Source organism: Eublepharis macularius, chromosome 12 (assembly GCF_028583425.1).
Source record: "Eublepharis macularius isolate TG4126 chromosome 12, MPM_Emac_v1.0, whole genome shotgun sequence".
Classification (NCBI taxonomy): domain Eukaryota; kingdom Metazoa; phylum Chordata; class Lepidosauria; order Squamata; family Eublepharidae; genus Eublepharis; species Eublepharis macularius.
Genome location: NC_072801.1, coordinates 43444786 through 43464814, shown reverse-complemented (window position 1 = coordinate 43464814; position 20029 = coordinate 43444786). Strand labels below are relative to the sequence as shown.

General features: G+C 46.1%; 1 protein-coding gene across 1 annotated transcript in view; it reads left to right on the top strand.

The window, feature by feature from the left end:
- The first annotated feature begins 526 nt into the window (after positions 1 to 526).
- SKAP1 (src kinase associated phosphoprotein 1) overlaps positions 527 to 20029 on the top strand; it is a 382276-nt gene continuing 362773 nt past the window's right edge. The window contains exon 1 of the mRNA XM_054994890.1: positions 527 to 601. The gene's annotated coding sequence lies outside the window, so the exon portion shown is untranslated. The remainder of the gene's footprint in view (positions 602 to 20029) is intronic.

Genomic DNA, 20029 nt, shown 5'->3' with positions numbered 1-20029 from the left:
CAATGGAGGCCCCAGTACCAAACTCAAGTATCCAAATTCAGAAAATGAAATTAATACACAGAAACAGGTTTCCATATCCAAATCTATTACTACATGCATTCATGGCTTTGTGCTTGCCAGTATTTAAAAAAGAACATTTTCAGTGCTACAAGAAACCAAGGAAAGCTGGATTTTGTTACCAGTATGAAAACTATCAAGCAACTCACTCATTCCTTTTGTGCTTTTCCCTGTTTCCTTCAGAAGTTTTAGGGGAAAGGAGAGCTGGTACTGAGACTTATCTCATAATTTGAGTATGTTGATCTGTGGGACTGGATTTCCAATAACTGTATTATACTTTGTGGTTTTTTTTTTCTTTTTAAAGATAACTTGTTGTATCAGTTTCAAATTCTGGGTTTTTTTCCTATTAGAAATGTCAGTTGGTTTTTGTGTATCTGTGGATTTTACTTATCTGTACATAATCTAATTCCTGCCCTCCCAATTTTTCTTCCTAAACAGATATTGAAGATTACCTGATAGAGGCACTTCAGTATGAGAACCTCAGTGCTAGAGCGAGGGAACGAGGCGATGCAATCTTGTTCGATATCGAGCAACTTAAAGAGAGGTAAGAAGAGCCAATAAATATAATGGTAGCAATTCCTATGGTTGTGAATGCTTCAGCTGAAAAAACTAAAGGAGTCAGGGCAAGCGGTCAGTTCCTGTGACATCACTGATAGCAAGAGACAGCTTCTGCAACCTGAACCTTGTTCTACACAGGCTTTGCTTTTTTTTAAAAAAAACCCTTTCTTTGCTTGAAGTATTGTATGTTATTAAGCAAAGAAGAATCCAGTTGTGCATTTTCTTGAAATGGACAGGGTTATTTGGGAAATCTGAAGAGGTGCAAGTTGTACCTCTACAAACCAGTAGGAGCAGTTGCAGGCCATCTTTGAAGAAGCTGAAAGATGTGGTGGGAATTGTTCCTGACAGTTAAGGGCCCCTAAGAGCTCTCTCCGGGATTGTATATGTTCTGTGCATCCACAACAACTAGAGAAAATCTAAATTCTATCCCAAGAAATGATAAATTGTGCAGCATGTATAAATTAAGTAAACATGCTTATGTTTACTTATTTTGCATCATGGGCAACCAATCCTGTGTGTGCTTAGTGGTGTGATGGTATATTTTTGAAGCATTTTAAAGGTTTTGTGTGGGTTTTTTGGTATTGAGAGCTGCTGTAGCATAGTGGTTAAGTGGTTAGACTGCAAATCAACACTCTGCTGGTTGAAATCCCATTAGTGCCTTGAGCTCAGCATGTGGCCTTGAGTAAGCCACTCCTCTCAGCCCCAGCTCCCCAGCTGTATTGTAGGAATAATAATAACACAACTTTATTCACAGCTTTGAGTGGGGTATTAATCTGTCTATAAGAATGGTATATAAGTGCAGTTGTTATTTGTATTCTGAAAGTCACCTAGAGCTTTTGAGAATACAGGGTAAAAATTTACTTAAGAAATCTTCAGTAGTAGGTGTTTCTCTGTCTGACATAGAACGGCTGCCAGTCATACTAGACAAGTGTAGTCTCTTTAATTGTGTTTAGCTGTAAGCCACCTACAAGCCACTCTGCCTAACAATGCAGAAGATTAACAAATACATTTCACAATAAAACACTAGATCAGAGAATCTCAGTTGCAAATGACAGCTATCTCATTCAGTACTTTTTCTGCAGTGGCAGCAAAAAAAAAATCAGATACAAGCAATTTTTTGTATAGTCCTTGACTTTGTTGAACCTGTGGGCCCTTTTGGATTTTGAAAGCAGATGGTGGGTGCAATCAAAAAATGGCAGCCATGGGGTGGGGGCAGGCCAACTGCAAAATGGCTGTAATAGGTGCTAGGGCCAATCACAAAATGTTGAGAGATTGCAAGCCAAGCATTGCCTTTTGATGGAGGCCTCTGTTTTTAAATGGGTGTTCCCTGAGGCAACACAGGTGATGCCTGGTGGACTCTTTTGAAGTATCTCCTGCCACACTGAGATGGAGGAAAGCCAGGAGCGATTCTGTGCTTTGGGGGAGAAGGTTGGGGTGCTAGGAAACACATTGGTGGGCACCATGGCACCCATGGACACCACATCAGGGATCACGGCTGTACCTATTTCCATCAGAAGACTACAAATAATATCCCTTGTAGAAAGGGTCAAGAGATGAGTCAAAAATCCTTCTTTGCCATAATGTAATGGGCATTGTGATATCTGCACAATGTCTTCAGTTTTTACTTTATGTTATTTACCTTTCTCATTGAGATGCAAGGCAGATACAATTTTTTTTTTAAAAAAAACTCTTACAGTATAAGAAATCCAGTAAGCAATGCACAGAATTAGAAGACAACACAAACAACTAACTGCCTAGGAAAATGTATATTATAAACAATGCAGTAGGTAAATTTACAAAGATAGAAGACAATGCAGTAAAAGCAGTATAGTATCTAGAATAAACATTGCACTAGACAACAAGCCTGTGCCATAAAGGCATCCTCCTGGACAGTTCTGTTCTGCTACAGTTGTAATCTTCAGCTCCAAACTCTGGCAACACTGTACATTTGCAAAAGGAAGGGAAAAAGGAAGTAAATATTCAAGCAAACAGAAATATTTCCTTAAACGTCTGTACCAGACATTGGAAGCCAGCCAAAGAACTCGTTGGACTTCTAGACAGCAAACATTTGCATGGATTACTGAAAGAGGATAGGGAGAATGCAGGCAAGCTAAATGAATTCTTTGCATTATCTTTCACAGTGGAAGAACTAATTTTGAGGGAGCAGGCATCTGAAGAGCTAAATCGGGGTGATAAAAGATGGTCTGGAGCTAATTGACAAATTACAAATTAACAAATCATTGGGTCCAGATAGCTTACACCTGAGAGTTCTCAAAAGAGTTCAAATATGTCTATCTTCTAACAAAAATATACAGCTTTTCACTTAAATGGACAACAGAGGATTGGAAGATGGTCAGCAAAGCACCAAGTTTTTAAAAAGGGATCCAGGGAGGAGTTAGGAAGAGGCTGGCCTGTTAATCTGTCTTCTCACTCAGGTAAATTCCAAAGGCAGCCAAGTAGAATTTGCAGTCTTTAATAAGGCACGCCTGCTTGCAGATTGGTATCTGGTTTAAAAAAAAAAAACAGGAAGCAGACGGTATGGGTAGTTTACAATGGAGGGAAGTATACAGTCGCATCCTCCAAAGATCTGTTTTGGAACCAGTGCTTTTCAGCATTCATTATCTGATGACAGGGGTGAGCAATGAGATATAATATCCACAGATTTGGCTATTCACCAAATACAAACAAGAGTCCATTGGCACCTTAGAGACTCTCCATTACAGCTGCAAGACCAGGACGCCTACATTTCCCATCAAAACTTGAGGGAAGCTGACAAGTGTCCAACCTGTGTCAGGCGTCACTTGTAGCTTGGCTTGTATCATGCTTGATGGGCTTTGTGCCTTCACAGAGAGGAGTTCAGAAATGTCTAGAGCTAGTTTTTAGGTGCAAAAATCTCCCCTCCGAGGTGCAGTTTTGAACAGTGCATGCCCAGACTTCCGCTTAAGCATAAGCTTTCTTGTGTCAGAGCTCCCTTCATCAGATGCTCTGACTTACAAAAGCTTATGCTGGAATAAAATTTTGTTGGTCTTTAAGGTGCTGCTGGGCTCTTGTTTTTATTTTGCTGCTACAGACTAACTTAACTACTTGTCTAGAACTTCTAAATTATCATGTTGCTGAAACCCTAAGCAGCTCTCTCCAAACTGGGGGAATGGACAATGAAATGGCCTCTTGAGATTCAGTGTAAGCAAGCATGAGTCTGTATAAAGTGATGCACATCAGAGTGAAAGATCAAACTCACATATGTATACTGATGTGATCCGAACTGTCAGTGACTATCTGGTAAAGAAGTTTTGGGGTCATGGTGGATAGGTCAGTTGAAATGTCAACTCGGTGTGCAGTGGCATTGAAAAGACAAATTCCAAGCTGGCGATATATTAGGAAAGGGATTGAAAATAAAATGGTCAGTATCGTAATGGCTACATATAAATCTAAGGTGCAGTGGCATTTGGAGTAATGTTCTGGTCACCCCATCTCAAAATCGTTTCTGTAGAGCTGTAAAAGGTACAGAAAAGCACAACTAAGGGGTTGTAATGCCTTCTCTATAAATGTTTGAGGCAAGTAGATTAGGAGAAAAGGTAACTACATGGAGACACTACAGAGGTTTATGAAATTACATATGCTGGGGAGAAAATAGGTGGCGATTCCTCCCCCTCTCCCCTCCATCTTACATAATGCTAGAGCTCAGGGGTATCCAATGAAGTTGATAGGTCGACTCAGGGCAGATTTTTAAAAAGTATGTCTTCACACAAATGATGATTAATTTACAAAATTCACTGCCGCACAATATGGTGAAGACAGCTATGTTAGGTGGCTTTAAAAGAAGATTAGACAGAATCATGGAGAATAGTGCTGCAGTCCTGTGCAGAGACACTTTAAATATATAGCCATATACGTAGCTGTCTTATACTGAAGCAGATCATTGGTCCATCACAGTCAGTATAGTCAAACTGGCAGTGGCTCTCTCCAGGGTCTTGGGCAGAGTTCTTTCATATCACCCACTACCAGATTCTTTAACTGGAGCTACTGGAGAATGAACCTGGGACCTTCTGCCTGACAAGCAGATGCTCTGCTATGGCCCCTCCATCAAATGGTGACTCCAGTCTGTCCATTGTGACTCCAGTCTGTCCATTGATTTTTAATGGGTGTAGATTGGAGTAACTCTGCATTGGATTGCATGGTAAGAGGTCACAGGCAGTTTTATCCAGGATAACAAAAGGGAACCTCCATGCTTAGAGGCAGTGTATCTTCAAATACCAGTAGTGGTGGAACAAGGTTTGGAGGATGGGGGGAGAGCTGTTGCATTAATGTCCTGCTTGCAGGTTTCCAGGATGCATCTGGTAGGACACTCTGGAAACAGGATGTTGGACTAAGTGTAACCTTAGCCTGATCCAGTAGTACTGTTTACATTTTCATGACCTTGTCAGAGAACTGCTATTGCTGTTCCCGTTTATAATGACTTAATATTTTTAGTCTGCAGGAGAGTTTTGTCCTCTTAACAGTAACATGCACTCAGACAGCAGTATCTCCAATTTTCAGGCAGGGAGCTGAGACTAAGCAAGTTTGATCTCTGGAAGGCCACCCATGAATGCAAAGGGTGGACAAGGACAGGTTTTCATAGCCTCATGTGCAATTCTATGTGAGTTACAATATAGCTATCAAAATATTAATGGATACTAAGGTTGAGCACATATAAAATAATAAGATTGTGCCTCTGAACATAAGCAAAGTGCTTCTTACCACTGAGTATCCTGTACCATCGCACACATATTTGGGACTAGGGAAAATGGCTTCTGAATCATGAGGTTTTGACCAGGATGGAGGCTTAATTCCTGGTATCTTTCAATTTAAGAATTAAGCACTGTGTAAAAACCCTACTGCATTGGTGAGGTACTTAGTGAGGGGGAGGGAGAGAACCAAACTGCGTTCAATAGTGTGATGATGTTTCAAGATTCACAAGCTGTATCCCATAGCCTCTCCTGCAGCTTCTTTGTATGGGATTTAATAGTGCACAGCAGAGATGGGAGTTTGAACCCTGAGTTCTCAGTGCAAGTTGCAGTATTGAATTCCTGTGCAGAGAAGTCATACCGGTTTCCTCAAATTTGCACTAGTCTGCAATCAAGGTGCCCTATACTGGGTGTAGTCACTGACAGATTACCACTTTGTTATAGATCATTTCCAATATCTGATTTTTTTAAAAGGATGATACCCTCCTTAAAGTTTGCTCAAGTGGGCAAAGAGTTTTTATCCTTCGTAAGGTCACAGCCGGGTGCTATCCCCTGCAGGAGAACATTGTGTGATGCCCCGCTGTATCCAAATCAATCTTTCCTGCTGGCTAATTAAGCACCAGTTTTCTTACTTAGCAACTTGGGACTGTGTAATTAAGGGCCTAGGTTGCCGTGAATAATTGAAAGACATAGGCACATGAATGCAGGAGATGGAGGGAAGCTTCTGGTTATGGGGGGGGGGGGAAAGGGTGCCTTTTGTTCGGAATGCAGAATTGAGATATCTGTAGCTCTGAATCCAGATTCCCCCCTTCCTGTCCATGTCCACATCTGTGTAAGTGTAGTGCAGTCTTTTTGGGAGGCTTCCTATTTTTCATGTTTTACCCTTTCCCTACTGGAAAAATCTGAAAAGCATTTACAAGATGGACTTGTAGCAGAAGCTTACCTAGAGGGCTGCCAACTCTGGGTTGGTAAATTTCTGGACTTGGGAGGTGGAGCCTGGGGAGGGCAGGATTTGGGGAGGGGAGGGACCTGAGTGGGATAGAATGCCATAGACTCCACCTTCCAAAGCAGCCATTTACTCCAGGGGAACTTATCACTGTCATCTGGAGATCCATTGCAATTCTCAGAGATCTCCAGGCCCCATCTGGACATTGGCAACCATAGTTACTGAGTCTGTCTCATCCATTTACCATCATGCACATGGAGTGGATACATCCCTTGTGTCACCCTTATCCCTAGATCAACTGTCCTAGAAATCTCTTGACAACAAAAATGAAACCCCTCCTTGAAGCTCTCCTTGTTCCTCTCTTCATATTTGACAAATCAATTTTATATCCATTGTCATCCTTTGCATTGATAAGACTCAAGAAACTTAATTGACAGCTTGGGATGTTATGAAAAATATGGTGCATTTACAGAGCAAGCCTAAGCAGAATGGAGGACTGCACTACTGTTGTGCCAAGAGATGCATGCCAGGTCCACAAAAGTTGTTAGTATTGTCATTTTAATTGATTATTATATTTGAGGTTTTGTCGAGGCTTCGGAACTGGAATCCACTTTGGAGGGCATAGCGTAGGGTAAGCATTTGAAAATAAGTCAGCAAGATATGCCCCAGGGCAACAACCAATGTTAAAAAAAGTCATCAAAGGTTTGAATTGGGACGTTAGAAAGCACTTCCAGTGAACTGTGAGGGAGGGTGGGGGAACAGAGGATGGGATGTGAATGCTTGGGGCTTAAAAAAGAAAAAGAATACCTAGACCTATTTATTTATTTCAATGTATAGCCCTCCCTCTCCACAAGCAGGCTCAGGGCAGGTTACAGCAATATCAAACATTACATAAAATATGTTATAGCATAAAATCACATTAAGAAAATAATCCATAAAAACATCAGATAAATACAATCAAGTAAAAGGCATCAACTAAACATCTGAATAAGATGGCTACAGAGAAGCCAATCAATAGAAACAGATGGATACATCCACCAAAATAGTAAAGAGTCCAGTAGCACCTTTAAGACTAACCAACTTTATTGTAGCATAAGCTTTCAAGAGCCACAGCTCTCTTTGTCAGATGCATGGAGGGTATGAAGAAACTGGCCAGAGATATATAGGTGGTGATGGGAGGGGGGAGAGGGTGAAGGGAGTGAGGGTCATGTAAATGTAAATAAGTTACAAGAAGTCATGAAAGAGAGAGAATGCACAATCCAGGCTGGGTGTGACCCCTCCCCTCCATGGCAGAATCTGAATAGAATGCCTGAAGGCAATTACTTTTGGTAATGAGATAACCGTTCATAGTTTCTATTCAATTCAAGTCTGACTGAGTCAAATTTACATATGAATAAGTCATATCCAGGCAGGCAGGGCGGGGCAAGGGAGGCCAACAGGGGCAGATTACCTCAGCCATAGGCCCGTTTTATAGGCCCTGCGGAACTGTAACAAGTCCCAGAGGGCCCAGATCTCTACAGGGAGCATGTTCCACCAGGCCGGTGCCAGAGCCAAAAAAGCCCTGGCTTTTCTTGAGGCCAGGCGAACATCTTTTGGGCCAGGGAGAGCAAAGAACTCTCCAAGGGACATATTGGGAGAGACAGTCGTGTAGGTATGTTGGTTCCAGTCTGTTAAGGGCTTTGAAGGTCAAGACCAAAACCCTGAACCTGATTTGGAACTCAACCAGAAGCCAGTGCAGCTGACACAGCACCAGATGGATATGTGCCCAAAGTGTGTCCCTTAAGGACACGTGCTGCTACATTCTGGACCAGCTGCAATTTCCTGGTCAGACCCAAGAGCAGCCCTGTGTAGAGTGAATTACAGTAGTCCAGCCTGGAGGTGACCGTTGCATGGATCATTATAGCTTAGTCATGGGAGTAGAGGTAGGGGGCAAGCTATCTGGCTTGATGAAGATGAAAAAACTCAGTCCTGGCAACTGCCAAAACTTGGGCCTCCATGGAAAGTGTGGTATCCAGGATCACTCCCAAGCTCCTTGCCATTGGTAAAGGCCTCAACAGCACTCCATCAATGGGTGGGAGCTGGATCCCCACCCCTCAACCCCTGCCCCAAGTACAGGACCTCCGTCTTCATAGGATTTAATTTCAGCTGACTCTGTTTCAACCATGCAGTCACAGTGTCCAAACCCTTAGCCAGGGCCTCTGGCACGATCTCTGGTCAACCATCCATCAACAGACATATCTGGGTGTCATCAGCTTACTAGTGACAACCCAGCCCACAACTTCGGACAACCTGGGCGAGGGGGCACAATGTAACCCAAATTTTACACCAAGAAAAACTGAATGTGCCTATTTTTACCTGTATGGATTTCTTCTTCTCTTGCTGTTCAGGAGAAGGGCAAAGAATTATGCAAAGCACTTGAGACACATTTAAAGCTTTAACAGAAGTTCCTTATCTTCTCTGTTCACTCGAGGTGCAGTCCTGAGCAGAGTTGCACACTTCAACTCATAACAACAGCAGCAACATTCAATTTATATACTGCCCTTCAGGACAACTTAACACCCACTCAGAGCGGTTTACAAAGTGTGTTATTATTATCCCCACAACAATCACCGTATGAGGTGGGTGGGGCTGAGAGAGCTCTGGAAGAGCTGTGACTGACCCAAGGTCACCCAGATGGCTTCATGCGGAGAAATGGGGAATCAAACCTGGTTCTCCAGATTAGAGTCCTGCCGCTGTTAACCACTACACCAAACCATGTGTCGTTTGCTTTCTGAATCTTCTGTTTTCTCATTTTAACTCTTTTGGAGTTGTTTTATTGTATTAAGTGAAACTGTTCGTCTGACCATGAAAATGGAGGGAGGGATCTTGTCACTCATTGTGAAGTAATCAGTTGTGGGATCACTGTGTAGCTAGTGTTAGCTTCTGCGGGAGAAAATTTCCCAGATGACATTAACAAAATGAATAGATGAATGGGGGCGTGGGTGTAATGGCACCAATGCTCTGTTTTTTAAAAGGTCAAAGCCTCTGATAATGAAGAAGAAGAAATATAATCTCTAATGGCAGGAACTCTGGAATTTGCACTGTGAGGAACCCAGGCTAGGGATGTCTCATAGTTGCTGCGTATAGTCAAATTCACAGTTCTCTTCAGGTGTACAAAAGAATAGGGCTATGCAACTGGTCTCTGCGATTGGCTAGGGCTTGGCTAGGCCTGGTCTGGCCTTCTGTCTTTGCTTGGTCAGTGGAACCTTCAACTTGGTACATTTCAATCTCTGTCTTGCAGCTCAAGTCTTTGACCTTGGAGTCTAAGAACAAGGAAAACACTTCCAGATAAAGCTGGCCCTGGCCTGATCCTGACAGTTGTCCATGAAGGCAACATCACATGCATGTGTAGAAACCAATTATACAAAAATACTGTTCTAATGAGGTATAACTTTTGAGGAGGGGAACGACAGAAAATGGAATGTTAATAGCAAGAAGCTGTGTGTCGCTTGCTTCCCCTCCTTGATTGAATACATACAGTGATCTTTGTGCAGTCTTCTGTTGTGCCACTCTGGATGCACACTTATGCTCTTCTGTTCCCAACTGGTCTCTAATTTTTCCCTTTCTAATGTCCTTTTGAGCTGAAACGTTTGGATTTCTGGAATAGCTGGTTGTGGTTAGAATAAAGTGGAGATGTGCAATATTATATGCAACGGACAAACTCGTTGGAAGTCCCCAACATGTGTTCACTTGTCAAGAAACATACATGTCTCTGTCACACTTCATGTTTCCCATGGGAAATACTGATGATGACAACTGGTGCCATATTAATTGGTGCCAAGTAGATGCAGTCCTCAAGCATCCAAAGAAATAGCCTAACTTCTCTTTTTTTTCCCCTTGGCAAACAGTTATAATTTAGGTTTGAAGGAACACATACATAAAGCCACTGTTTATTTAAAAAAAGGAGTGCCTTTGTTACCAGAACTGCTCTTTATTATAATGGGGAATTAGCTATAGCAGTCTGTAACTTAAAATTAAGCGCGGATCATAACCTATGTATACGGAGGTCCCGATCCCAGACACTCTAGTGACAAAGAGGCAGACTACAAATAAGTTCCAAACACGTGTATTTAGTGTGGCGTAAGCCTAAACTTGCACAAGCATACAAGAGAACATACAAGATCTAAGAAATACAGAGTAGGAAATACAGAGACGTTCGCATTAGCTGGTTCCCAACGATGACAGGGGGAATACTCACTTATCCTGAAGCGAAGCAGAGACACAGCAGCGAGGGTGGCCCAATGCCAGCACTGGGTCCACAGACAGACAGCAAGAAAGTCTGGATAGGAATGGCCTAAGCACCGAGTGGTCTGGGAGACCAGCTTAAATACCCCAAAACGTACCCTGGGGCTGGTGCTGTACTTGGTGGTTCTCACAGATTAAAACAAAGGTTCTAATGGGCTACTGAATGGCTTAGATGGGCCACTTTAGTAATCAGATTGTGATAAGTGACACCTCAGGAAGAGGGGACAAAAGAGGGAGGGGGAAATCCAAGTGGGCTGAAAGGATGTTCCAGCGGACAGGGCTTGTCCTGATGTCATCAGCTCTGGAATGCGGAGGTTTCTTTGAGATGCATTCTCTAAGTGCTTGGGATGGTCGGCACTTAGTTCTTCTCCGGGGCGGCTCCTAAGATATGCAGAGCGGGGCGAGGTGCTCTCGCTGCGGACGTGGTGTGCCCGCTTCGCCGAAATGGCTTCCCAAAGCAGTCTTCCTCTCAGGGTCTTCTGGCTGCCTGAGAACATGGATGCCGGCTGGGCATAGCTGGGGCTGGTTTGCAGGTTGCCTGGTAGCGAGGGCAAGCTTGGGGACCGGCCCGCGGGAGGCTCCAGGCGGGAACTGACCAGGGAGCGCCTAGCCAGGCTCGCTGGAGGTTTCCCCGGCAGGCGCCCGGCTGCTAGCAGCGGCTTGGGCCCATATGAGGCAGGCTTCCATGGAGGCAGGGGGAACAACACTTTAAAACACAGTCCAAAGCAGGGAACAGGCACGGTCCGTGGCAGATGGCAATGCAGGCACGGGGCACACTTGTAACAGAGTCCAAACACACACTGGGAATTCCAGATACAGGTCAGGGCAGGGCTGCCCAGAAAGAGAGTCCTTTGTGCAGTTATCCAAACATGGAGTCAGTAAACTACACAGTCTATTACAGCAGCAGGGTAATTGACACGCAGGCAGGAAACTGACACGTGTATCAGAGCACACACGTGCAAAGCAATCTTTGTGCAGCAGTGAAACAGTAACGCAGGAAACTTTAACACAGTTCATGGCAGGCCTTAAAGCAGGGGAGGGGGCCTGCTTGGCAACAATTCCCCCCCTCGGAGACCCCGTGACGTCAGGCGCGTGGGTCTCCGAACTTGACTTCAAAGGCGAGGTGGTCGGCAATGTCCGGTGGTCGAGCTTCGAGCGGAAAAGAAGTGGGAAGGGAAGGGGGAGGAGGCGTCACTCAAAAATTTAGTTTGGAGAACCACCTAACCGAATAAGTGCAATTTAGATCAGCCAATGGGCTGCAGGTCTCTGGGTTCGCACCAGGGGGTGTGCTAAGTGCAATCGTCAGAATAAATAGCAATAATTCATAAGCAATAGCAATTCATAGTTACATAAGCAGTAATGAGCAATTCATAGCAATGAGTAATTCATATGCAGCGGCAAATTCATGGGTATAAGGTTAAAAGCAAAGGCAATTCATGAGCCAATTCATGAATACAGGATTAAAAGGCGAAGGTAATTCATAAAAGCACAAGCAATTAATAGATAGGTGATAATTCATACAGGAGAAAAGTGAAATGTGCAAGCAAGGCATAGACCAATTCATCAAGGGTGGAACAATTCATAGGTGATTAAAACCATAAATACATATATAGGATTAAAACAATAATTCAGGAAGTTAAAACCAATTCCATAGATAAAAGCAGCAATAGTAAAAGCAAGTGCGGGGAAACAATTCATGAGGGGTAAGCGGCGGAAGGGCTCATAGGGGACAGAAAAATAAAATTCGCAATTAAAAGGCTAACTCATGCGGCCAGATTAAAACCAAATTCATAGAGTTTAAAATCAGTAATTAAATAACCTTTAAAAGAGACCATTCCGGAGGGGTCTCAGTTAAAACCAAATTCATAAAATGATAAATAGGCTAGAATTACCTCGGCGGAGGGAGTCAGGTTAAAAAGGCAATTCAAAAGGTTAAAATCAAATTCATAGGGATAAAGTTAATAGGGGGTGATAAAAGGGTCCCAGTTCATGGGAGGATCATGGGCGCACTTGCAGTAGATAGAGGGAGGGACTAGTTCGGGGCTAAATTCATGGGAGTAAAATTCATAAAAAGCAATGGCAAGAAATTCATAAAACAATAGAGCTACAAAGATCACAGACGGCTCAGTCCGCAGTACAGCTGCTGGACTGGGTTGCATATTTACAGAAACAAGCAAACTTAGTCCATGTGTTCCAAAACACACTTCCACCCGCCCTTGCTGTCTGCGTCAATCCGCAGGGCAGGGTCGGCAGGCGGCGAGAAGGGCTTCAGACACACAGTTCTAGTCCTCATGGAGGTGGCACTGCTGGCGGTCGTTTGGAGACGGGCCGTGGGCTGGGAGGCAGAGTAATATGTCCCCCCCTAGTCCACAAGAGGGCCTCGGAGCGGTGTCCGGCAGCAAAGCGTCCATGGGGCCGGTGCAGATTTCTTACACATAAATGCACAAGCATAGTTCGTAATCACACAAGCAACAAAATAAACAAGGGCTAAAATCGGGGCGCCAAGAACAACCACTAAGGCAGAAGGAGGTCGGGGTTATAGTGATCCAAACGGTAAGACAGCTGGAGTTGCTGGAGCTGTCGGCGGCTCCAACAGCCCAAATAAAGTAGTGAGGCACATAACAAAACTTGAAAGGCCAAAATAACAACAATCGAGTGCAAAGCCAAGTTGTAAATTCCAGTGGCAGTGGGGCTCCAGCCAAAGAGGGTCTCCCACCACGAATGCTCACCGGTGGTCTTAATCCGCTGGGCAAGGTCCAAAATCTCTTTGCCGTTGTGGGACACAACCAAAGCAGTGGTGTCCCCGTCCCTCTGGATGCTCTGGAGGGTGCGGTGGAGCTGGGGGTGGGTCAGGAGCTCGTGGATTAGCTCCATACCGATGCCAAGGAGAATGGGCTTCACATAACGATAGATGAAGGGTGCCACCAGGATCTCTTCTTGGGTCCAGACCGGTACCGTGTAGGTGAAGTCACAGGCTGCCACCGAAGACAGGTTGCAAAAGCAGCGATTGACTCCCGGGATCACGGGCTTGAGCTGGAACGAGTTCAGGATCACAAAATCGCAGGCCGTTCGCACGCAGGCACATCCTTTCCCAAGGTAGACCACAGCGGAGCTGTTCTCCCGAACGACCTCGAAGGAGCACTCATTGAGGGCGTCGACTTGCGGGGCTACACAGGGATGATGCGGTGCAAAGGCTTGGTCTTGGCAAATGAAGCCGGTCTGGTCTCGATGCTGGCACCCTTGGAGGCTGACGAGCTGCCATCCGGTCAGGGTGAAGCGGGCCCAATGGTCGGGGTGGCGGGCGTAGAGGACCTCGGTGTCGCTGACTTGGAGTCCCAGAGGCACGACTGGATACACATGGAATGACTCGTGCGCACTGGCCGTTAATAAAAATAATTTAAGCTCCTGGGTAGTCGGGGAGAATGAGGAATTTACGAGAGACCACCAGGATTCAAGCTCCAGTTCTGTGGGTGACAATTTGGGCATAATCAATCTTTTAATTTCCAGGGGCAAGTGCCCGTCCGTGGCTTGCCGAATTAGCCCCATGGCCACAGCCTGATTTAATTGTTGGGCTTGCATACATGCCATGGCTGTTGACACGTTGCGTTCAAAAGACTGTGTTCCTTTGAGCAGCAGAGAAAAATCTCTTTCAATTTGACTCTCCCAGTTAACTAAAATGGAGCTGATCTCGTGTTGCCCATTTGAAATGGAATTTAGGGACTGCACCACTGGTTTACCTAAGTCAGAGATGCTAGTCGTGACATGGGCAAACTTATTAGCGAGAGTCTCAATATTGACCGAATCCATGATTGCTAAGCCTCCGGCTGCAGGAGCAGTCCAGTCGGCAATGCTTCGTCTGGCACGCGAGAGAGAGGGAGAGGGATCGATCCACAGTTGTAGCCATGCATTCCAACCCTTGCTACCGGCCTCCAGATAGGGAGCGCACTGCGGCAGCCTCTGGGTTACATTTAGCTCAGCTAAGTCTATGCGGATCTCTTTTAAAGACATTTGCGGGCGGACTAGAACTCTCTCTCGAATGTCAGTTTTCAAAACATGGGAGCCCACTATATGCGTGCCGCCTTGGCTTAATTGTTCATTGCTAGCAATCAAAGGGTCAATTTGGATGGTGTGGGTCTCCTGGGTCCGGATCAGCAGGGAATAATTGCCTGGTTCATGAGTCAAATTTACAAAGAGCAGCCCAAGCCGGTGAAATTTCTCTACTAGGGGCTTGGTTTGGCATTCGGGCGTCTGCTGAACCAGTATCCAATCGGGTGGGCCGTGTTTGGCTAGGTCTTCCTCTTTTACAATCCAGGTCAGGTTCTCCCAGCGTTCTATAGCAAAGGAGAGAACTGCGCCTGAAGGGGGTGTAATAGTGACTGATGCGGATTCGGTGATAGTGGTGCCTAGTAGGATGGTCATTCTAAAGGGGTCTCCTGCCTTCCACACTGCGGCCGACACTAGAATAACTTCACAGTATGGTTCGAAAGCCTCAGTGACAAATGGCGAGGTTTCGAAGTTGGCAGGGGTGGTATACTTGTCTACCACCGGGACTGCGGTGGGGGCTGGCCTTATACGGGGAAGAAACATACATGGAATTGGAGCAAGTGGTGAAACTGTATCGGTAGGCGAGTAACATACTAATTCTTGAGACAGAGTTTTGACTCCCACACATAAAACAACAAGCTCTGGGGGTCAGATCCACTGCTCTTCGCAACTGCGGAAGTTTGTGCGATCCGTAGGGGTGGTCATATTAATCTGCTGCACAACCTTGCAGATCATCATTTCATTCCCTGCTAGGGTATTGATACATCTCCAGTGGGGGTAGGGCATTAATTTGGACGGGCGTCCCTCTATTAGGGTGCCTGCCAGCACGAGCAAACACAGAGTTGTTACCAGAACTGCTCTTTATTATAATGGGGAATTAGCTGTAGCAGTCTGTAACTATTAATATTAAGCGAGGATCATAACCTATGTATACGGAGGTCCTGATCCCAGACACTCTAGTGAAAAAGAGGCAGACAACGAGTCAGGTTCAAACACGTGTATTGAGTGTAGCGTAAGCCTAGCTTGCACAATCATACAAAGAGCATACAAGGTCTACGAAACATAGAGTATGAAATACAGAGACGTTCGCATTAGCTGGTTCCCAACGATGATAGAGGGAATACTCACTTATCCTGAAGCGAAGCAGAGACACAACAGCGAGGTGGCCCAATGCCAGCACTGGGACCACAGACGGACAGCAAGGAAGTCTGGATAGGGATGGCCTGAGCACCGAGTGGTCTGAGAGACCAGCTTAAATACCCCAAAACGTACCCTGGGGCTGGTGCTGTACTTGGTGGTTCTCACAGATTAAAACAAAGGGTCTAATGGGCTACTGAATGGCTTGGATGGGCCACTTTGGTAATCAGATTGTGATAAGCGACACCTCAGGAAGAGGGGACAAAAGAGGGAGGGGGAAATCCAAGTGGGCTGAAAGGATGTTCCAGCGGACAGGGCTTGTCCTGATGTCATCAGTTTTGGAATGCGGAGGTTTCTTTGAGATGCATTCTCTAAGTGCTTGGGATGGTCGGCACTTAGTTCCTTCTCCGGGGCGGCTCCTAAGATATGCAGAGCGGGGCGAGGGGCTCTCGCTGCGGACGTGGTGTGCCCGCTTCGCCGAAATGGCTTCTCAAAGCAGTCTTCTTCCCAGGGTCTTCTGGCTGCCTGAGAACATGGATGCCGGCTGGGCATAGCTGGGGCTGGATAGCAGGCTGCCCGGTAGCGAGGGCAAGCTCGGCGACCGGCCCGTGGGAGGCTCCAGGCGGGAACTGGCCAGGGAGCGCCTAGCCAGGCTCGCTGGAGGTTTCCCCGGCAGGCGCCCGGCTGCTAGCAGCGGCTTGGGCCCATATGAGGCAGGCTTCCATGGAGGCAGGGGAACAACACTTTAAAACACAGTCCAAAGCAGGGAACAGGCACGGTCCGTGGCAGATGGCAATGCAGGCACGGGGCACACTTGTAACACAGTCCAAAGCACACACTGGGAAGTCCAGATACAGGTCAGGGCAGGGCTGCCCAGAAAGAGAGTCCTTTGTGCAGTTAACCAAACATGGAGTCAGTGAACTACACAGTCTATAGCGGCAGCAAGGTAATTGACACGCAGGCAGGAAACTGACACGTGTATCAGAGCACACACGTGCAAAGCAGTCTTTGGTGCAGCAGTGAAACAGTAATGCCGGAAACTTTAACACAGTTCATAGCAGGCTTCAAAGCAGGGGAGGGGGCCTACTTGGCAACAATTCCCCCCCTCGGAGACCCCGGGACGTCAGGCGCGCGGGTCTCCGAACTTGACTTCAAAGGCGAGGTGGTCGGCAATGTCCGGTGGTCGAGCTTCGAGCGAAGAAGGAGTGGGAAGGGAAGGAGGGGGAGGCGTCACTCAAAAATTTAGTTTGGAGAACCACCTAACCGAATAAGTGCAATTTAGATCAGCCAATGGGCTGCAGGTCTCTGGGTTCACACCAGGGGGTGTGCTAAGTGCAATTGTCAGAATAAATAGTAATAATTCATAGCAATAGTAATTCATAGTAATAGGCAGCAATGATCAATTCATGCATATAAACAACAACAATTCATGTTTGGGTACATTGATCAATTCATGGCGGGAGGTAATTCATACGGAATTCATGATGGGTTAAAAGCATTAAAAACCAGGGGCAATTCATATACATGGATTAATTCATAAGCATAAGATTTAAAAGCAAAGACAATTCATGGTTCAATTCATGAATGTAGGATTAAAAGCAATTCATACAAGGTAAAAACATAAATATCTATATAGGATAAAAGCAATGATCTAGGGAGTGAAAACCAATTCATAGAGATAGCAGCAATAAAAGCAAGTGTGGAGAAACAATTCATGAGGGTAAGCGGCGGAAGGGCTCATAGGGGGTCAGAAAAATAGAATTCTCAATTAAAAGACCAACTCATACAGTCAACTTAAAACCAAATTCATACAGGCTAAAACCAATGTTTAAATACCCAGTAAAAGAGACCGTTCAGGAGGGGTCTCATTTTAAAACCAAATTCATAAAACGATAAATAGGCTAGAATTACCTCGGCGGAGGGAGTCAGGTTAAAAAGGCAATTCAAAAGGTTAAAATCAAATTCATCGGGATAAAGTTCATGGGCGCACTTGCAATAGATAGAGGGAGGGACTAGTTCGGGGCTAAATTCATGGGAGTTAAAATTCATAAAAGCAATGAGAAGAAATTCATAAAACAATAGAGCTACAAAGATCACAGACGGCTCAGTCCGCAGTACAGCTGCTGGACTGGGTTGCATATATACAAGAACAAGCAAACTTAGTCCGTGTGTCCCAAAACACACTTCCACCCCCCCTTGCTGTCTGCGTCAATCCGCAGAGCAGGGTCGGTGAGCGGCGAGAAGGGCTTCAGGCACACAGTTCTAGTCCTCATGGAGGTGGCGCTGCTGGCGGTCGTTTGGAGACGGGCCGTGGGCTGGGAGGCAGAGAAACATGTCCCCCCCTAGTCCACAAGAGGGCCTCGGAGCGGTGTCCGGCAGCAAAGCGTCCATGGGGCTGGTTCAGGATCCATACACATAATAAAATACAAGCATAGTTCATACCAGCACAAGCAATAAAACAAACAAGGGTTAAAGGAGGGCGCCAAGAATAACCATTAGGGCAGGAGGAGGTCGGGGTTGTAATGATCCAAACGGTAAGACAGCTGGAGTTGCTGGAGCTGTCGGCGGCTCCAACAGCCCAAATAAAGTAGTGAGGCACATAACAAAACTTGGAAGGCTAAAATAACGATGATTGGGTGCAAAGCCAAATTGTAAATTCCAGTGGCAGTGGGGCTCCAGCCAAAGAGGGTCTCCCACCACGAATGCTCACCGGTGGTCTTAATCCGCTGGACCAGATCCAAAATCTCCTTTCCGTTGTGGGACACAATCAAAGCAGTAGTGTCCCCGTCCCTCTGGATGCTCTGGAGGGTGCGGTGGAGCTGCGGGTGGGCCAGGAGCTCGTGGATTAGCTCCAGACCGATGCCAAGGGAAACTGGCTTCACATGACGATAGATGGAGGGTGCCACCAGGATCTCTTCTTGGGTCCAGACCGGTACCGTGTAAGTGAAGTCGCAGGCTGCCACCGAAGACAGGTTGCAAAAGCAGCGATTGACTCCCGGGATCACGGGCTTGAGCTGGAACGAGTTCAGGACCACAAAGTCGCAGGCCGTTCGCACGCAGGCACATCCTTTTCCAATGTAGACCACAGCGGAGCTGTTCTCCCGGACGACCTCGAAAGAGCACTCATTGAGGGCGTCGACTTGCGGGGCTACACAGGGGTGATGAGGTGCAAAGGCTTGGTCCTGGCAAATGAAGCCGGTCTGGTCTCGATGCTGGCACCCTTGGAGGCTGACGAGCTGCCATCCGGTCGGGGTGAAGCGGGCCCAATGGTCGGGGTGTCTGGCGTAGAGGACTTCGGTGTCGCTGACTTGGAGTCCCAGAGGCACGACTGGATACACGTGGAATGACTCGTGCGCACTGGCCGTTAATAAAAATAATTTAAGCTCCTGGGTGGTCGGTGAGAATGAGGAATTTACAAGAGACCACCAGGATTCAAGCTCCAGTTCTATGGGTAACAATTTGGGCATAATCAATCTTTTAATTTCCAGGGGCAAGTGCCCATCCGTGGCTTGCCGAATTAGCCCCATGGCCACAGCCTGATTTAATTGTTGGGCTTGCATACATGCCATAGCTATTGACACGTTGCGTTCAAAAGACTGTGTCCCTTTGAGCAGCAGAGAAAAATCTCTTTCAATTTGACTCTCCCAGTTAACTAAAATGGAGCTGATCTCGTGTTGCCCATTCGAAATGGAATTTAGAGACTGCACCACCGGTTTACCTAAGTCAGAGATGCTAGTCGTAACATGGGCAAACTTATTAGCGAGAGTCTCAATGTTGACCGAATCCATGATTGCTAAGCCTCCGGCTGCTGGAGCAGTCCAGTCGGCAATGCTTCGTCTGGCACGCGAGAGAGAGGGGGAGGGATCGATCCACAGTTGTAGCCATGCATTCCAACCCTTGCTACCGGCCTCCAGATAGGGAGCGCACTGCGGCAGCCTCTGGGTTACATTTAGCTCAGCTAAGTCTATGCGGATCTCTTTTAAAGACATTTGCGGGCGGACTAGAACTCTCTCTCGAATGTCAGTTTTCAAAACATGGGAGCCCACTATATGCGTGCCGCCTTGGCTTAATTGCTTATTGCTAACAATCAAAGGGTCAATTTGGATGGTGTGGGTCTCCTGGGTCCGGATCAGCAAGGAATAATTGCCTGGTTCATGAGTCAAATTTACAAAGAGCAGCCCAAGCCGGTGAAATTTCTCTACTAGGGGCTTGGTTTGGCATTCGGGCGTCTGTTGAACCAGAATCCAATCGGGTGGGCCGTGTTTGGCTAGGTCTTCCT